The sequence below is a fragment of the Lynx rufus genome, unplaced genomic scaffold, assembly GCF_022079265.1.
Source record: "Lynx rufus isolate CCGP_SWC_20201006 ecotype Redwood Valley unplaced genomic scaffold, mLynRuf1.p SCAF_7, whole genome shotgun sequence".
NCBI classification, from domain to species: Eukaryota; Metazoa; Chordata; class Mammalia; order Carnivora; family Felidae; genus Lynx; species Lynx rufus.
In genome coordinates, this window is record NW_025814889.1 from 91,891,978 (window position 1) to 91,909,132 (window position 17,155).

The window sequence follows — 17,155 nt, forward strand, 5'->3', positions numbered from 1 at the left end:
CACAAGAGAAGACAAAGCAGGTTGAATTATTCAACAAAATGTACTTCAACCAACAATAGCAAATATATGTCATGGGGGGAAAAAAGCTAATTCTTTTTTTTTTTTTTTCCCCCTGGGAAACAGGCAATAGCCTGGACAGCAACCGCACGGCTTCCATACTCTTCTGAATTAGATTCTCCATCCCCTTTTAGGGAAGGAGGAATAGGCCAATGATTGAGATTAAATCTTCCATTTACTACCTTCCCTAGATTACTGATGAAGCAGTACATATCTGTGCTTATTTAGATTGAGTACTGGTTACAGTATTTTCTGAGTTGCACAATGGAAAATCTGGTCTGGTCTCAAGGAAATCTTTGGGACATTAAATCAGTCTGGCCTTTTTAGATACCGTGGTGTTTGCAGACAATGCCAACAACTATGGCAGTCTCCCTGTGACCATAGGAAAAACACTCTGGCACCCAGAAATGCCCGCTCATATTCTTAATCAGACCCTATCAGACCCAATGCCACTGTGTTGTAGCAAATGATTGATAATATCCCCCTTGACTAGTCTAAGTGAAATTCACATATCATGTGATGCAAGCATACATCATTTAAACATATAATAACATCATCATATATATTTATTTTTAAAGTTTATTTACTTTTTGAGAAAGAGACAGTGTGAGTGGGGGAGGGGCAGACGGAGGGGAAGAGAGAGAATCCCCCTGTGCTGGCGGCACAGAGCCTGATGAGGGGACTCAAACCCGTGAAACCGCGAGATCATGACCTGAGCCAAAAGCAAGAGGCAGACCCTCAAATGACTGAGCCACCCAGGTGCCCCAACATCATCATATATTTAAATATATGTTTAATAATATGTATTCAAATGAATAAATCTGAGGATACAACCACACCAGATATAGTTAGATCCTTGGACCTACTTCTTCTTCTTCTTTTTTTTTTAATTGAAGTATACTTGACACACATGTTACATTAGTTTCTGGTGTACAATATAGTGATTCCACAAGTTTATAAATTATGCCATGCTCACCGCAAGTGTAGTGACCATCTGTTGCCATACAAAGTTGTTACGTACTATTACTTATATTCCGTGCTGCACATTATATTCCTGTGTCTTGTTTTATAACTGGAGGTTTGTACCTTTTTGTCTCCTTCACCTATTTCATTCTTCCCCCCAACCCCCCCCCCCCACCTTCTGGCAACCATCAGTTTGGTCTCTGTATTTGAGTCTGTTTCTGCTTTTTATTTATTTTGGTTTTTTTTAGACTTCACATATAAATGAAATAATCTGGTATTTGTCTTTCTCTGTCTGACTTCTTTACTCACCACAATACCTTCTGGGTCCATCCATGTTGTTGCAAATGTCAAGATCTCATCTTGTCTGAGTCATCTATGGAATTGTTGAATCACTATGAAACTGTGAAACACTGGAATTGAATATAAAACTCTATATGCTAACTACACTGGAATTAAAATAAAATTTAAAAAACAAACCTCATCCTTTGTTATGGCTGAATAATGTGTGTGTGTGTGTGTGTGTGTGTGTGTGTGTGTGTGTGCACGCCTCACCACATCTTCTTTATTCATTTACCTACTCATGGACACATGGGTTGCTTCCATATCTCGGAATGGTAATGCTACGGTAAACACAGGGGTGCATAAATCTTTTTCAATTACTGTTTTTGCTTTCTTTGGGTAAATATCCACTAGTGGAATTATTGGATCACATGGTAATTCTATTGTTAATTTTATGAGAAATGTCCACACTTTATCCCACAGTAGTTGCAACATTCCCACCTACAGTGCACAAGGGTTCCTTTTCCTCCACATTCTCACCAGCAGTTTGCTACTTCTCGCCTTTGTGATTCTAGCCATTCTGACAGTAAGAATGATATTTCATTGCGGTCTTGATGTGTATTTCCCTGACTAGTGCCATTAAGCATTTTTCTCATGTGTCTGCGGGACATCTGTACGTCTTTGGAAAAATGTCTATTCAGATTCTTTGTCCATTTTTAATTGGGGTGTGTGTGTGTGTGTGTGTGTGTGTGTGTGTGTGTGTGTGTGTGTGTGTTATGTAACTTCTTCATATATTTGAATACTAACCCCTTATTGGTTATATCACTTGCAAATGTCTTCTCCCATTCAGTAGGCTGCTTTTCATTTTGTTCATGGTTTCCTTCCTTCTTGCACCTACTTCTAATGAACAATTTTAAATTTAGGAGATGATCAGAAGCCATTCCATACAGTGTACTGAAAATAAAAGAGTAGAGTCAAAGGTGGACACCACAGTAAAAATTAGTATGTTTGCTGTATAGTAAAACTGTGAAAAATATTTCATGTCAAGAGAATGAAGACAGATTTGAGAGAATATTTACAAACATCCACCTGATAGATAACTATTATCCAAAAAAAAAAAAACCTCCTAAAATTCAACAATAAGAAAATAAACTACCTGATTAAAAAATGGGCCACAGACTTGAACAGATACTTCATCAAAGAAGATACACAGGCGGCGGACAAGCATACAAAAAGACGTTCCATGTCATACGTCATCAGGGAAATGTAAACTAAAGCAACAATGAGATAACACTACAAACCTGTAAGAATGGCCAAAATCCAGAGCAATGACAACAGGAACTTTCATTCATTGCTGGTGGGAATACAAAATGGTACAGCCGCTTTGGAGGACAGCTGGGCAATTTGTCACAAAACGAAACATACTATTACCATATAATTAATCAATCACACTCTTCAAAGTTGTTGAAAACTTATGTCCACACAAAAACCTGCATTTGGATATTTATGGTAGCTTTATTCGTAACTGCCAAAATGAAGCAACCAACATATCCTTCAGAATGTGAATTGATAAGCTGTGGTCCATCCAGATAACGGAGTATTATTTATCACTAAAGAGAAGTGAGATATCAAGCCTGAAAAGACACAGAAGGAAATTAAATTCATGTTATTAAGTGAAGACGCCAACATGAAGAGGACACATACTGTATGATTCCAACTATGCCATTCTGGAAAATGCAAAACTATGCAGCCAGTAAAAAGACCAATGGTTGACAAGGAGTTAGGGAGGAGTGAAAGATGAGAGAGAGAGCACATCGGGTTTTTAGGGCAGTAAACCACTCTGTATGATACTATAATGGATACGTGTCAATTACACATTTGTCCAAACTCATAGAATGCAGAACAGCAAAAGTGAACCCTAATGTAAACTAAGGATTCTGGTAGTGATGTATTACTGTAGGTTCATGGGTTGTAACAAATGTACCACTCTGGCGGGAGACATCGATAATGGAAGAGCCTCTCATGTGTAGGGGTAGAGGCTATGTGGGAAATCTTTGTACCTTCTGCTCAATTTTTGCTGTGAACCTAAAACTGCACTAAAAAATGGAGTACATTAAAAAATACTCCATGCTTCCGTGTATAACAGTATTAGCTTCTAGGCTCAAATCATTATAAATAAGTGCTCACTTACAGGAATATTTATTCATGTAGATATTCGAAAGCTGTACAAACGCAAGAGAAATTTTCAGCTTTGTAAGAGTTTCTCCCTCATTTCAGTATTTCTAGCAGCCCAGGCCCCCTTCCACCATATGCTGGCAGGCCCCCTTTCCCTTCTGCCTTACCTAGCGTTGTGGTAATCCATAATGGCCCTATAAATGTCTAATAGGGGCATTTGGGGCTGTTCCAGCTGATGACCCCAGAGCTAAATTAACCAAGCAAATGCTCCCTTATCCCTGCAATTCTTCCTCCTGTACTTTCATACCTCCTCACCCCTCTTTGTTCTCCTTGTTTTAGATACTTTGTAGGGTGAAGACCAATGGTATTACTCAGCTCTTTGAGCAGTTGATAGTCAAAAACAGGTAATATCCCAAGAATTTGAATTATATAATGCTCATATTTTCTATCTTCTTGCTTTTCATGAATTTGCACAAAATCTAAGGGAAACTAAGTCCCAAAATAAATGCTTCAAATTAAACATAAGTGCTTCACACCAAGTCCAAGGCATTTTAAATCATTGTTCTGCCAGTAACGTCACCTCAACCTACTAGAAGGAAAACACTGTTGGTATACTAGAATTAAGTCGTTTTAGAAAGAGTCACCAAAGCCCTGCAATCAACAAATGCTCCAATTCTTACATTTATTTAAGTAATAAAAACACTTGTTTTCATTGTTAAAAAAAAAACAAAAAAAAGTAAAACAATAGCCCAGGGTCCAAACTGGGCTCATCAGAGCCCGAAGTACAATGCTTTCAATTAAAAGTATATCTTTCTAAATTCTCCCCAGGCACACTACCTGCGGGTAAGTAAACATATCCATATAGAGGCAGGTATCCATTGTCCCTGGCAGAGAGTAGTGCTCAATAAATCTTTTTTTTTTTTTTTTGGTTATTTTGCATTCATATGATAACAATGCCAAGATATCTTAGTTAACAAAACAGATAAAATCTAATGGCATTTTTAAGAAATCAGATTCACAAAATACTGATATTAGAAAAGATTTCAGAGATCGTTCTCAGTCTCTGTATTCCCCTCTCTCCACCAACATGCAAAGCCTAGGTTCTCACCACATTTACACTAGCAATCCCACAAGACCCAGCCCTAGTGCGATCTCCACTTGACACATCCTGGCTCTACTCTGGAGCAGAATGGACTTTTCCCGGGCACACTCATGGTACTTTGCTTCTGCCTCCTTTACAATAATAACTCTTCTCCCCATCACAGTGCCCCTTGACTCAAACATCTAGTTAGTTCATGTACAGTAGCCATTATCGCTAATTTGAGATATGTAAATGGTATGCATAGTTTTATTTGATGTACTGTCTTTGTTTTATTTCAGGGAAAATGATAAATACACACTTCATATACTTACGACTTTTAACTCTCTTTGCCATTTTTTCCTACCAGGCTCTTTTCAGTTAGTGGACCTACGATAACAATAATGACAGCAAAGTTAAATATTTCTTGCTATGCCTCTGTCTTCAAGAGCTTTGTGTACTCATTTAATCTTGACAGCAATCCTATGAAGTTGGTACTATCATTCATCTTCATTTGTAGAGGAAGAAAAGAGATACGAAACAGTTAAGTAACCTGGCAATAATCAACACAGTGAAGAGCGGCACCTTTACTGGTCTGAAATGCAATCCGTAGATGATATAACCTGCATGTATATAATTTAAAATACATCTGACCTCCTATAACGAACCAGGCAGTTTAGAGTTTATGCTCCTAATCATCGATGCTAAGCTGCCTCTCAAGAGTTATTCTTTAGCAGGATTTTTAAAGTGACAATTATAAAAACTTGCGGTCTAGGTGCTCTGTATACATTCAAATGAGTGATCTAATAGATTTATTTAAAATATATACTATGCTAGAAATGATATTTGGCAAATACATAAATGATGAAAAGTATGATGAAAAACTTCAGACGTGAAGTTAAAAATCTGTGAGGGGAATGCCTTTGCTTTTCGGAATGCCTTTGTTTTTCAAATTCCCTGAAGGCAAAACATTTTGAGACCACTGCCTGAATGTGGTGGTGGTTCCTTGTCACCTTTGTAGTCTTGGCTGGGATGGCATGCTACACACTCAATATCTGATGGGCGGAAAGATGGACTGAAGGGTGAATAAACGCACGAGTGAATAACTGATTGAATGATGGCTGAAGAGACAAGATCTGCGTAAGATTGCTAGGATGGAGAGCTATCACATAATGGAAATATAGCTGCATCCTGTCCCACTAGGCTAACAGGTCACGGAGAAGACAGGAACGTGAGAGAAGACACGGAAGACACAAGATGAGGCTACGATGGCCAAAAGACCACACCACACTTTAAGTGGAGAGGTCCCTGAAGGAGATACATGGAGCAGACCTAAACCAACCGCCTATAGCCAAGCCCACATGTCTTGCAGCCCGAGGTGGGGCTTCTAGCATGAGGCCTGCCTTGATTAGCCCAAATGGAAACTCCCTGCAGAACAGTGGGTGCGAGAATAGAAATGAATGTTGCTGCAAAGCACCAGATTTCAGGAGTGGCTCATAACGCAGCTGCATTCGTATATGCTGGTTAAGGTACCACTCATACTTGTCTGGTACAGTTCATGCCGGATTACAAAGGTCTGGTGTTTTTTTAGCTGTCTATCTGACTAGACTGGGAAGTGCATAGAATAAGAGCCATATCTTACTGATTTTAAGGTCTTTGGTCTCTGGCACAGTACTGAACTCAGAGTAGATGTTACATGTTTAAAGATGGAATGAATGGATGAAAGAATAAAGCATTATACAATTGCTGAGGCTTCTTTCAATTCTAATTGCAACCACTCGAGCACCCAGCCCCAGGTACTGAGTAGGTCCAAATACACACTGGGGGAGCCTCAAAAAGAGACTAGTGACTACCTAGGAAATATCTAGGAAATAGTCCCAGAACATGACTGGCACTGATCACTGTTCCTATTGTTCTAAAAATGTGCAACTTGATACGCTAATGGACCTAGGAAGAGGATTCTAGCTGGGTCCTCCGGAAACTGAGACCAGGATGTAAAAGATTCTGTTTAGTCTGAGGATCAGTAATGGTTACCTGTTAGAAAATCTAAATTAGGCTTGTCCTTAACTCTTAAGGGGGAAAAACCCAACTCCTTACTTTCTTTGGACATTGAAAACCCCATTTCTGCCTTTCTCTATGCTTTTTGTGTTTAACCCCTGGGTAGAGGTTTTTGAAATTGGATGTTTCCAGAATCCTGGGTTATGGGAGAATAACTCAATAACCCATTTAGCCCAAAGGACAAACCAAAGAAAGACAATCTGGTCTACCTAATTCAAGTTTCATTAATTCTAACTAATCACTTCATCCAGAAATTTAGTCTCATGACTAATTGTAACATGAACAAAATGTAAAATGTTAATGGGAAAGACTGGAATTTGGAGAGTTATCCTCAGTTGGTCAACTTTTAACCTTTATTATTCTGTTTTTGTACCATGATTAAATATACCTGAAAAAAAGAATCTAAACTAATGGATTATTTTTTTTCAAGAAGAATGACATGAAGTATGGAGTTTATTGCTAAGTCTTTCAAAATATCCATATTGGCGGGGGGGGGGTGCCTGGGTGGCTGGCTCAGTAAGTTAAGTGTCTGACTTTGGCTCGAGTCATGATCTCGTAGTTCAAACCCCACATCAGGCTTCTGTCTCCCTCTCTCTCTGCCCCTCCCTCACTCATGTTCTCTCTCTCTCTCTGTGAAAAATAAATAAACATTAAAACAACCTATCCACATTAGTTTTACAAATGTGTCTGATATCCAATATCTGCCTATATTATATTTTTTCATGTACTTATCTGACAAGTGAGCATACTATATATTACACAGGTAAATAGCACATAATGCTTTGTAAATATTTCATTGACACTTTGATGATAGAAGGCTAAATAAACACAGAGAGATAGTGGGGCACCTGGGTAGTTCAGTCGGTTAAACATCTGACGGTTTCAGCTGAGGTCATGATCTCACAGTCAAGAGATAGAGCCCCACGTTGGGCTCTGTGCTGATTGTGCAGAGCCTGCTTGGGTCTCTCTCTCTCTCTCTCTCTCTCTCTCTCTCTCTGCCCCTTCCCTGCTCTTTTTCTCTCAAACATAGATAAATATTTAAAAAAAAAACATAGAGAAGCAGTTTAGTCCGATGTATAATTGGAACTATGTATTTAAAGGAAAGAATGCTATCTGTTTCTCTTCTCACCCGTATACTAATGCCCCTAGGAGCTCCAGATTCACATACCCACATCCAGCTTCCTGTTAAAATACCTAACAGGCCTCTCCAAGATAGCCAGGTCAGACACTCCAGTACAGTCCTCAAACCTCCCCCCAGAGTTCCCAGCTCAGTACACAGCATTATCCTCACCATTACTCAAAACAAACCTTGATTCCTTTCCTTTAGATTACCCACACCCAACTTATTGGCTATACCTTTGAAATAAACCCCTAACCTACCCACTTTTCTATGCTCCACTGCTACTCCCAAAGCCAATCTTCTAACTAAGCACCCCGTTTCTACTCTCGTTCTATTTCCCATACAACAACCAGAATGATCATATGGAACATACATCGGGTAACATCATTTCCCTGCTTTTAACTCTGAAATGAGGTCTATATGTTTCACAATCCTTATCAGGACCTTTAAAGCCCAAGTTGAGCTGGTCTCTGCTCACCTCTTTTGCTTCTTCTCGTTTGACTCCCCACAATGACCTTCTTCTTGTCCTTATCAAGCTCAGAGTCTTTGCCCTTCCTCTTCACTCTGCACCAAATGTACTGTCCCCAAATCTTTGCATGGATGGATCTTATTGTATTATTTAGGTCTCAATTTAAATTTTGCCTCCTTCTGTTGAGGCCTTTCCAGACGCCCCCCTAATAATATAGCCTCACAGTCACCTTGCATCATATCTCCCTGTCACTTACCACTGCCAGAAATTACTGTTGGATAATGTGCTTTTTTGTATGTTACCTGTTTCTTCTCTTCTAGAATATGACTTCCATGAGAGTTGGAACCTTTACCTTCATGTACACTGCTCTAACTCTGGACCAAGAACAGTGCTCGGCAATACAGGCAAATAATAAGCACTTGCTGAATGGATGAATGAATGAATGAGATTTAGTGTATGTAAGCACATATTGTTTGTGGTTTATTTAAACATACCACTTAAATTACACAAGGGTCTTTAAAGTTTCCTTCCTAAAAAGTATATCAAGCATCAAAATCAGCCAGCAAGGATAAGAGATAGGACCAGTTCTAAAGCTTCTAACGGTTGGTCAGATTCTAAAAAAAAAAAAAAAAAAAAAAAATGATTGGTCAGTTCTAAAAGTGGGCATGGAGTAAGCAGCTAGTATGTCACAGGTGCTAAATACATTTCATAGAGTGAATAAATGATTCTTTAAAGCTACAGACATTCTAAAACCTTTTCAGCTAATGGTTTTAAAGTCTTCATGAAAGTTGTAACTGAAGTTAATATCAAGTAGAAATTACCTGGCTCAGAATCGCCACCCCCTCCTGGTATATACCCACTGCTTAATACATATTGAGTGTTCAGTATGTAGGTGGGGGAGAAATGAGTGAATAAATGCATAAACAAATGAGTGAACCAATTAAAGTTCAATAATAGAAGCAGAGAGCCAAGAACATAATTTAATCCAAATTAAAGAGCTTTTTTTTAAAAAAAAAATCAACAACTCGTAAGTTCTTTGACAGCAAACGAGACAAGTGTGCCTGAAAGTGCCTGAAAGCAAGAACTGGGGTCTAAGAAATGGCTTTGAGAGAAAAAGGTTAAGAAGGTAAGATGAATAATAGGGCAAAGCACTTAGAGGAAGGAAAAGAAGAGAAATTTAAATTAAACTAGTCACCACAACTTGAAAAAGAAGTGAGACTATAAGAAACTATTTTAAATACCAAGCAAAGGTTCCTGTAGCCAAATGAGTCAATTAAAAACAAACAAAAAACAAACAAACTACTAAGCTTTCTGAAATGCAGTGCTTTGGTAAAATGAATCAACCAATCAAGAAACATAAACAAATAAATGTGTGCCATTTCAAAATAGACTTCTTGCTCTCTAGTAGTGTGGAAGGACAACAGGATAGGGGGAGGAAAGGGGAGGGAGGAGAGGAAGAAGTATGAATAAATTCCCAGGCAACGGAACCGTTAGGTAGCACGCTGTTCAGAACCATCAATAAGGAGCTTAAATGATTCCTGTGAAGTCCCACAGTTATCTAAAAGAACTTCATAATCAGCACTCTTTTTTACTACCACTTGAAAGCATCTAGCTACACAAAAATAATAACCTCTTACAGCTGGAAGAGACTTTCCAATCTAAATCTTTCTAGCTAGGATACATCTTCAGGGAAAATATTAAGTGTGATACTTTCCATGTTTTTCAAACCCCTGTAACATTCCGATGGTACACTTAGCATTTCAAATTTGGAAGTTATTTTTGTTTTTACTTTTGACTCACCTATGCTCATTCCACACATAGTTACTGACTGAATATATTAATTTGATGTGGTTGAAAAAATTAGAAAATATCTTTAAAAACGGAAAGAATAATCTCACCTCTTCAAGCCCTTTGAAGCCTGATATATTTGGAATCTCAGAAGGACTGCCTGACATTTCATTTTGCAAGAAGTGTAAACAACTACAATAAATTTACAAATGCAGACATGCCACAGTTAAATTTCATTTCACGCTCAGTAAGCAAACATTATCAAACTATAAGCACTGTCCTCCACTGTCTTTTTAACTCAAAATCTTGTAGCCAATGGATGCTCGACCTTGAAATATTTCACAGATGGATGAATTGGCTTGGTTTATTCATCAACTTGCAGACTAGCCAACTTAAGCTATATGTATTACTGCTCAGGCAGGTGTCTCTATACTGTATTTAATGTACAACACAAATAACTAGTGATCAGACAGAATCAAGTTAGAAGCCCAATTAAGAATTATTCAGGGAAAAATTCTTCTGAAAATAATACTTATTTTTTTAAAGTTTATGAATCTTGGTTCTTTATTTATTTTTTTAAATATGAAATTTATTGGGGCGTCTGGGTGGCTCAGTCAGTTAGGCGGCCGACTTCAGCCCAGGTCATGATCTCGCGGTCCGTGAGTTCGAGCCCCGCGTCGGGCTCTGTGCTGACAGCTCAGAGCTGGAGCCTGTTTCAGATTCTGTGTCTCCCTCTCTCTGACTCTCCCCCGTTCATGCTCTGTCTCTCTCTGTCTCAAAAATAAATAAACGTTAAAAAAATATGAAATTTATTGTCAAATTGGTTTCCATATAACACCCAGTGCTCATCCCAACAGGTGCCCTCCTCAATGCCCATCACCCACCCTCTACTCCCTCCCACCCCCCACCAACCCTCAGTTTGTTCTCAGTTTTTTTGTTTGTTTGTTTTGTTTTTTTTTTCAACGTTTATTTATTTTCGGGACAGAGAGAGACAGAGCATGAACGGGGGAGGGGCAGAGAGAGAGGGAGACACAGAATCGGAAACAGGCTCCAGGCTCTGAGCCATCAGCCCAGAGCCTGACGCGGGGCTCGAACTCCCGGACCGCGAGATCGTGACCTGGCTGAAGTCGGACGCTTAACCGACTACGCCACCCAGGCGCCCCGAGTTTGTTCTCAGTTTTTAAGAGTCTCTTCTGTTTTGGTTCCCTCCCTCTCTAACCTTTCTTTCTTTTTTTTTCCTTCCTCTCCCCCATGGTCTTCTGGTAAGTTTCTCAGGATCCACATAAGAGTGAAAACATGTGGTATCTGTCTTTCTCTGTATTTTTTCTGCATTCACATTTCTTTAGAAACTTGATGCCACTTTCATTTCTTAATGTCAAATTTCTTTAAACAGTTTGTATCCATTTCAATGAAAGCAGGAAAGTACATTCATTGAAGAAATCATCAAATTACACAGGAGTTTGGGAAACTAAAGAGTGAGTGCTATAGAGTGCTGGGTAACTTCTTATGCATCAGTTATTTACCTGCAGTTTTAGATAGATATAAAGAGGAAGCTTTCTTAAGCATGTTGGTTTTGTAATACTGCCAATTCATTTGTCATTCTGCATTTATCAGTTATATAATAAATGTAATAAAGATACAACATGAACATACTCAGGAAAAAAAAAAAACCCTCATAATATACTTCATATTTTTTATACCAAAATCCCGTATGTGAGACTTTCTGTTCAATTTTGATTTATTCACTTTAAAAACTGTTACACAGTATCAACCTCCAATTACAAATTATTATAAAGGCAGGTTACTGATGCAGATTTTACGTCAGTGAATATCTCTTTGACTAATCGAACATTAATACTGGCAGATATGAACCAAAGACATTTTCATTAAAGTTGTAGTACATGCTATTCTCCAATAGGGGAGCTTTATCCTGTAGAGCCTGAGATGCTAGCATTAGTCATGATTTGCATCAAATCCTAGAGGGCAATGTAAGTCATTTATCCACATCCATATTGACTTTTTCTTTTATATCACTGGTACATCACTGAGTAAATTTCTTGCTTTCTCATTTTCTTTCTTTATTTCTCTTTCTTTCTTTCTTTCTTTCTTTCTTTCTCCCTCTCCCTCTCTCTCTCTCACTCTCTTTCTCTCATTCCTTCACTCTTTTCTTTCTTCAGTAAATTTCTCGCTGTAATTAGTACCCCAGTGATTTCAAACTCTCAAGAAGTGACGTAGTTTTTTTTTAATTTTTATTTAAATTTTAGTTATTTAATATACAGTGCAATCTTGTTTTCAGGAGAAGAATTCAATTCATCACTTCATACAACACCTGGTGCTCAAGTGATGTAGGTATTTTAGGGATGTTGTTAAAATTGCACTGTTCAAAGTGCATGTCATGCATGTTGAAGAAATAAAATTCACTTATTTTTGTGCAGTAATGACTGTCAAAGTTTAACTCACAGAATATATTCATTAACTTTATTATAGCTGCTCTTTATACAGCCTCATCATCTTCTTTCTTAACTGGGAATTCAAAGGCAAAACTGTCCTTTTTATTGTTGGAGGCTGAATGTCTAAGTGTACAATTTCCCCTTTATTCATTGGTTCTTTAAACAAAGAATTTATTGAATGCTTACTATGTGACCAGCTTCATTGGGTACTAGTAATCCCATAAAAAAAACAAAAAGGAGACAATAATCATATTTTAATGAAGCTTATATTCTGCATAGAGGGGAATGATAGTTTATAGAAAAAGTAAATAAATAGAGAAAATCAGTAAGAAGGACCTTGGGCCTATATTGGATATTTATTTCCTTTATTTACATGCATACAGTAAGTGCTCCATATAAATTTGTTTAAAGAATGAAGCAATTACTATTTAATTCAATCTTCCAGTGGGATTACTAACAATGGAAAAGGCAAATCTCATTATAAGGCATCACAGCAATGACTCATGGGGAGAGACTATTAAGAGGGTAGTGGCAGAATCACCTGGGGAGGGGGTTTTTCCAACTCACAATGATTTTTCAAAATGCCGGTCAGGGACTCCTTCCTACAACAAACCTTGCCTGATGCTCACTTCCCCCATCCCTTCCAAAGATCCTAGGCTTGGGAGTTACAGTATCCTGAACTTACCCTACTAGTTAGGATACTGGTTAAGGTGCTTTAACAATTCAGTGAATGTGCTTAATTAAGACGAGAGGTTTATTTCTTTTGCACGTGAAGGTCTGAGCTGGTAATCTGACGTGTCAAGGTCGGGAGAGAGTAGGTGGTGCCGCTATATAGTTATCCAAGGATCCGGGTTCCTGCTCTCTGAAACGTCATACCTTGACATGTTGTTCTTAGACTCATGAGTGTGACCCACTACCACTATGGCCAAGTTCTAGCCTGAAGGAAGAGGAAAATAGATAGTAAAGTTTCATTTTAAGAACTTGGCCGTAAGTTGTACATATTACTTTCACTTGATACCATTGTTACATGGCCACTCCTTACTATCATCAAGGAAGGGAAATATGGTTTCTCTAGCTGGGTGGCCAGATGTCTAGCTAAAACACAGAACTTCCTATTACTAAAGATGGGTGGGTAAGTATTGAAGAATAACCAATTTGTTTCCCCTCACTTACTTAATTGTAACATTATTCTCTGTTGTAATTGAGACATTATCTGGTTTTCCTTGGGGCTGATCTCAAGGTTTGTTCAGCAAAGAGCCAGTGTTGTAATCATTTTTGTTTTCCTGGTACCTAGAAGAAAGCTTTGCCGTTAGTGGGTCCTCAGTTCCTGTGTATTGACTCTACTATGGGTTCTATCAAAATTTCATTTTGTTTGTACAACAACCTAGTGATATAGGTGTAGTAATTTCATTTTATAGGTGCTGATATTTATAAACTTACTGATTGAAGTTTCACTAAATTATGGATCCGGTATTTGAAACCAAATCTGTATGACTCCTCAAATCCCTTGTTCTTACAACAAATCATGCTGATATATTTTAAGTACACACCAAAAACTGAGGCTACTATTTTAAAATGTACCTTAAAGTCTTCCATCAGACATGTGTTAGAATTTTCAGATAATATTTTAACATTAACAGCCTTATTTTTTCCCTGTATTCATGTAAATTTTCTGAATAACAAGAAACAAGAGTTCTGATGGTAAAGACTGAACTTCTTACAGAGCCCTGAAAACATTTGGAATAAGGCAAAAACTAGATCCTCAGCCACTTGAGCTCATTAAATATTGTGTTATCATTTGCCTCATGATCAAGGTTGTCAACCTGTCTGTTCCACGTGAGAAAGTTATAGGGCTTATATTAACTTTTTAAATTTTTTATTTTAGTGTGGGAAAATCACTTCACATGTAATCTCCCCTCGTAACAGGTTCGTAACTGTACAATACAATATTGTTAACTAGAGACACAACGTTATGCAGCAGATCTCCACAACTCATTCATCTTGCGTGACTAAAACTTGGTGGGAATGAAAAACAGTGCTGCTGCTATGGGAAACAGTACGGAGGTTCCTCAAAGAAGTTAAAAATAAAACTACCATATGATCCGGCAATCCCCCTTCTGGGTCTTTATCCAAAAGAAATGGCATGGGGATCCCAACGAGATATTACTATATTCACTGCAGTACTATTTACAATAGCCAAGATGTGGAAACAACCTAAATGTCCATTGATGAGTAAGTGGAAAAAGAGAATGCAGTGTATACATACAATATAATATTATTCAGCCTTAAAAATGAATGAAATCCTGCAATATAATAACATCTTAACCTATGCAAGGCACTGCATCTTCAAAGCAAGATGTAACTGAAGCGATGTTTGCAAAGTATTATTCCTCAAACATACCTTCCTCAGAAAACAAATAGGATTTCATCTTAGAGTTTGAGAAACACCAAGTTAAAATTACAGTTTCTTTTTTTTAAAATTTTTTAATGTCTATTTACTTTTGAGAGGGAGAGAGACAAAGTGCGAGCAGGGGACAAGCAGAGAGAGAGGGAGACACAGAATCCGAAGCAGGCTCCCGGCTCTGAGCTGTCAGCACAGAGCCCGACGCAGGGCTCGAACTCACAAACTGTGAGATCATGACCTGAGCCAAAGTTGGACGTTTGACCGACTGAGCCACCCAGGCACCCTCAAAATTACACGTTTCTCAACTGCATGACCGTCATAGTACTTTGGGATGCAATGGAAGTGCTTTAAGAGTACTTCCTATTTCATAACATAGAATATTAAAATGATGTTTATTATCTTATCAAAGATATTCTTAAATGAAACCTATTTTTTGCTTTAAATTGCAAGTGTTTGGTAGTGAAGAATATAAATGGCTACTAGTCCACTTTGGTGCCACTGCCTTGATGCTAAATCATTAAAGATGTTATCTATCACTGGGTAACCCTACTACACAAAATCACTGCTGAGTGAAAACACACAAGAGCCTTGGTCCTCTGTGATTTGCTCCAAGTCCTAACAAAGGGTTTCTCAAAAATCTTAGCGCAGTTTCAAGCTTTAGTAATTTCAGAGGTATAAATGCTAGCAACTTAGTTAAATTCTCTTCCGAAAATTTTGTTCAGTGCATTTGAAAGAATAAATTTTTAAGTTAAAATTTCTGTCTGCAACTGTTTCTAGATGGATTGGTAGAGGAAGCCCTGGGCTTGACTATCTCAGTCATCACATCTGCCTTCACCAGTTTTTTTTTGTTTTTTTTTTTGGTAGGTAATATCCAAACTGTTGTGTATATAACAAAACTGTGTTGTTTTTTAGAGCTAGGATTTAGAGCTAGGATTACAAATGTAATCCTTTCAGTCAGTGAGCTTAGCTGGTGAAAGTTTTTACAAAAATCAACAGGAGCGATGTATAGCATAAGGTGGTAATTCTGTCAAATTATAATAAGAAACATCAATATTTTATTTTATTTTTTTTAATTTTTTTTTAACGTTTATTTTATTTTTGAGACAGAGAGAGACAGAGCATGAACAGGGGAGGGCCGGAGAGAGAGGGAGACACAGAATCTGAAACAGGCTCCAGGCTCTGAGCTGTCAGCACAGAGCCCGACGTGGGGCTCGAACTCACAGACCTCGAGATCATGACGTGAGCCGAAGTCGGACGCTTAACCGGCTGAGCCACCCAGGCGCCCCAGAAACATCAATATTTTAAAATGTTAAGTAATCAACCTGTCAAATGCTTCCTTTAAGTAATTATACTATATTATTCTAAGGTTATTTGTTTCATAGAGCAATTACAGTAAAAACACATGAATTAAACCATTCACTCAAGAGTTAATAAATATTGGTTAAATTACTCTTATATACCAGGAATTGGGCTGGGCACTGCAAAACATTTAGTAAAGGGAGCTTTTAAATAACATACAGTGCTACATTGAAACTATTCTTTATAATGCCAGTGTAAGGTAGTTTCTGAGATTTATATGCAACAGTTGTCAGATTAAACTGATAATCTTTAATATTCACTGTCAAAATTCAACCTAATCTTATTCTAGCATTTACGGCTAAAATTATGAGCCTGCTAGAGGTGAGTAAAATGGACTTTTACTTGACATTGTTATTAAAATTTATCATAAGATAATGAATTCTGTAACAGTGCTAAAAATTTTGCATCTCAGCCAAAAGATAGAAGGTTATAGGTGAATAAAGGTCAATGATATTTTTTTGCTTATGGATACTAGGAGTCCTCAATTCAGAAGCACCATGGCATGAATTAATGTGGTTCTCCCTTGACTTCTTGCTTTCTGACATAAGAAACAATATTTGTTTAGATTACGTTTATAATTTTCTAACTCAGGTTGAAAAAAAGTTAAACAAATGTCAGCCTACAGAAGTAAAAATACTATCCTTGTCAATACAATTTAGCTGACGTCATGTTTTAATTTTTAGTGGTGCTAAATAGTCTCCCTAGGGAAATGGAGCCAATAGTAATTAGAAAAATCTATATATACTCTTCTTGGTTTGGGAAAGAAATAAGCCGCTGAGATCGTTAATCCCCACCCCCACCCCCTTCCAGAGTAGTCTTGTGGAAATAGATGGCTCCTCATGGAAATGGGTGACACTGAATCTGAGACTTGGACGCCCCTCAAAATGAGGGGAACTTCTGTGTATATCCCATCAAGAAACAAATCGTGGAGGCTCTGCTGCTAACCATTGCGATC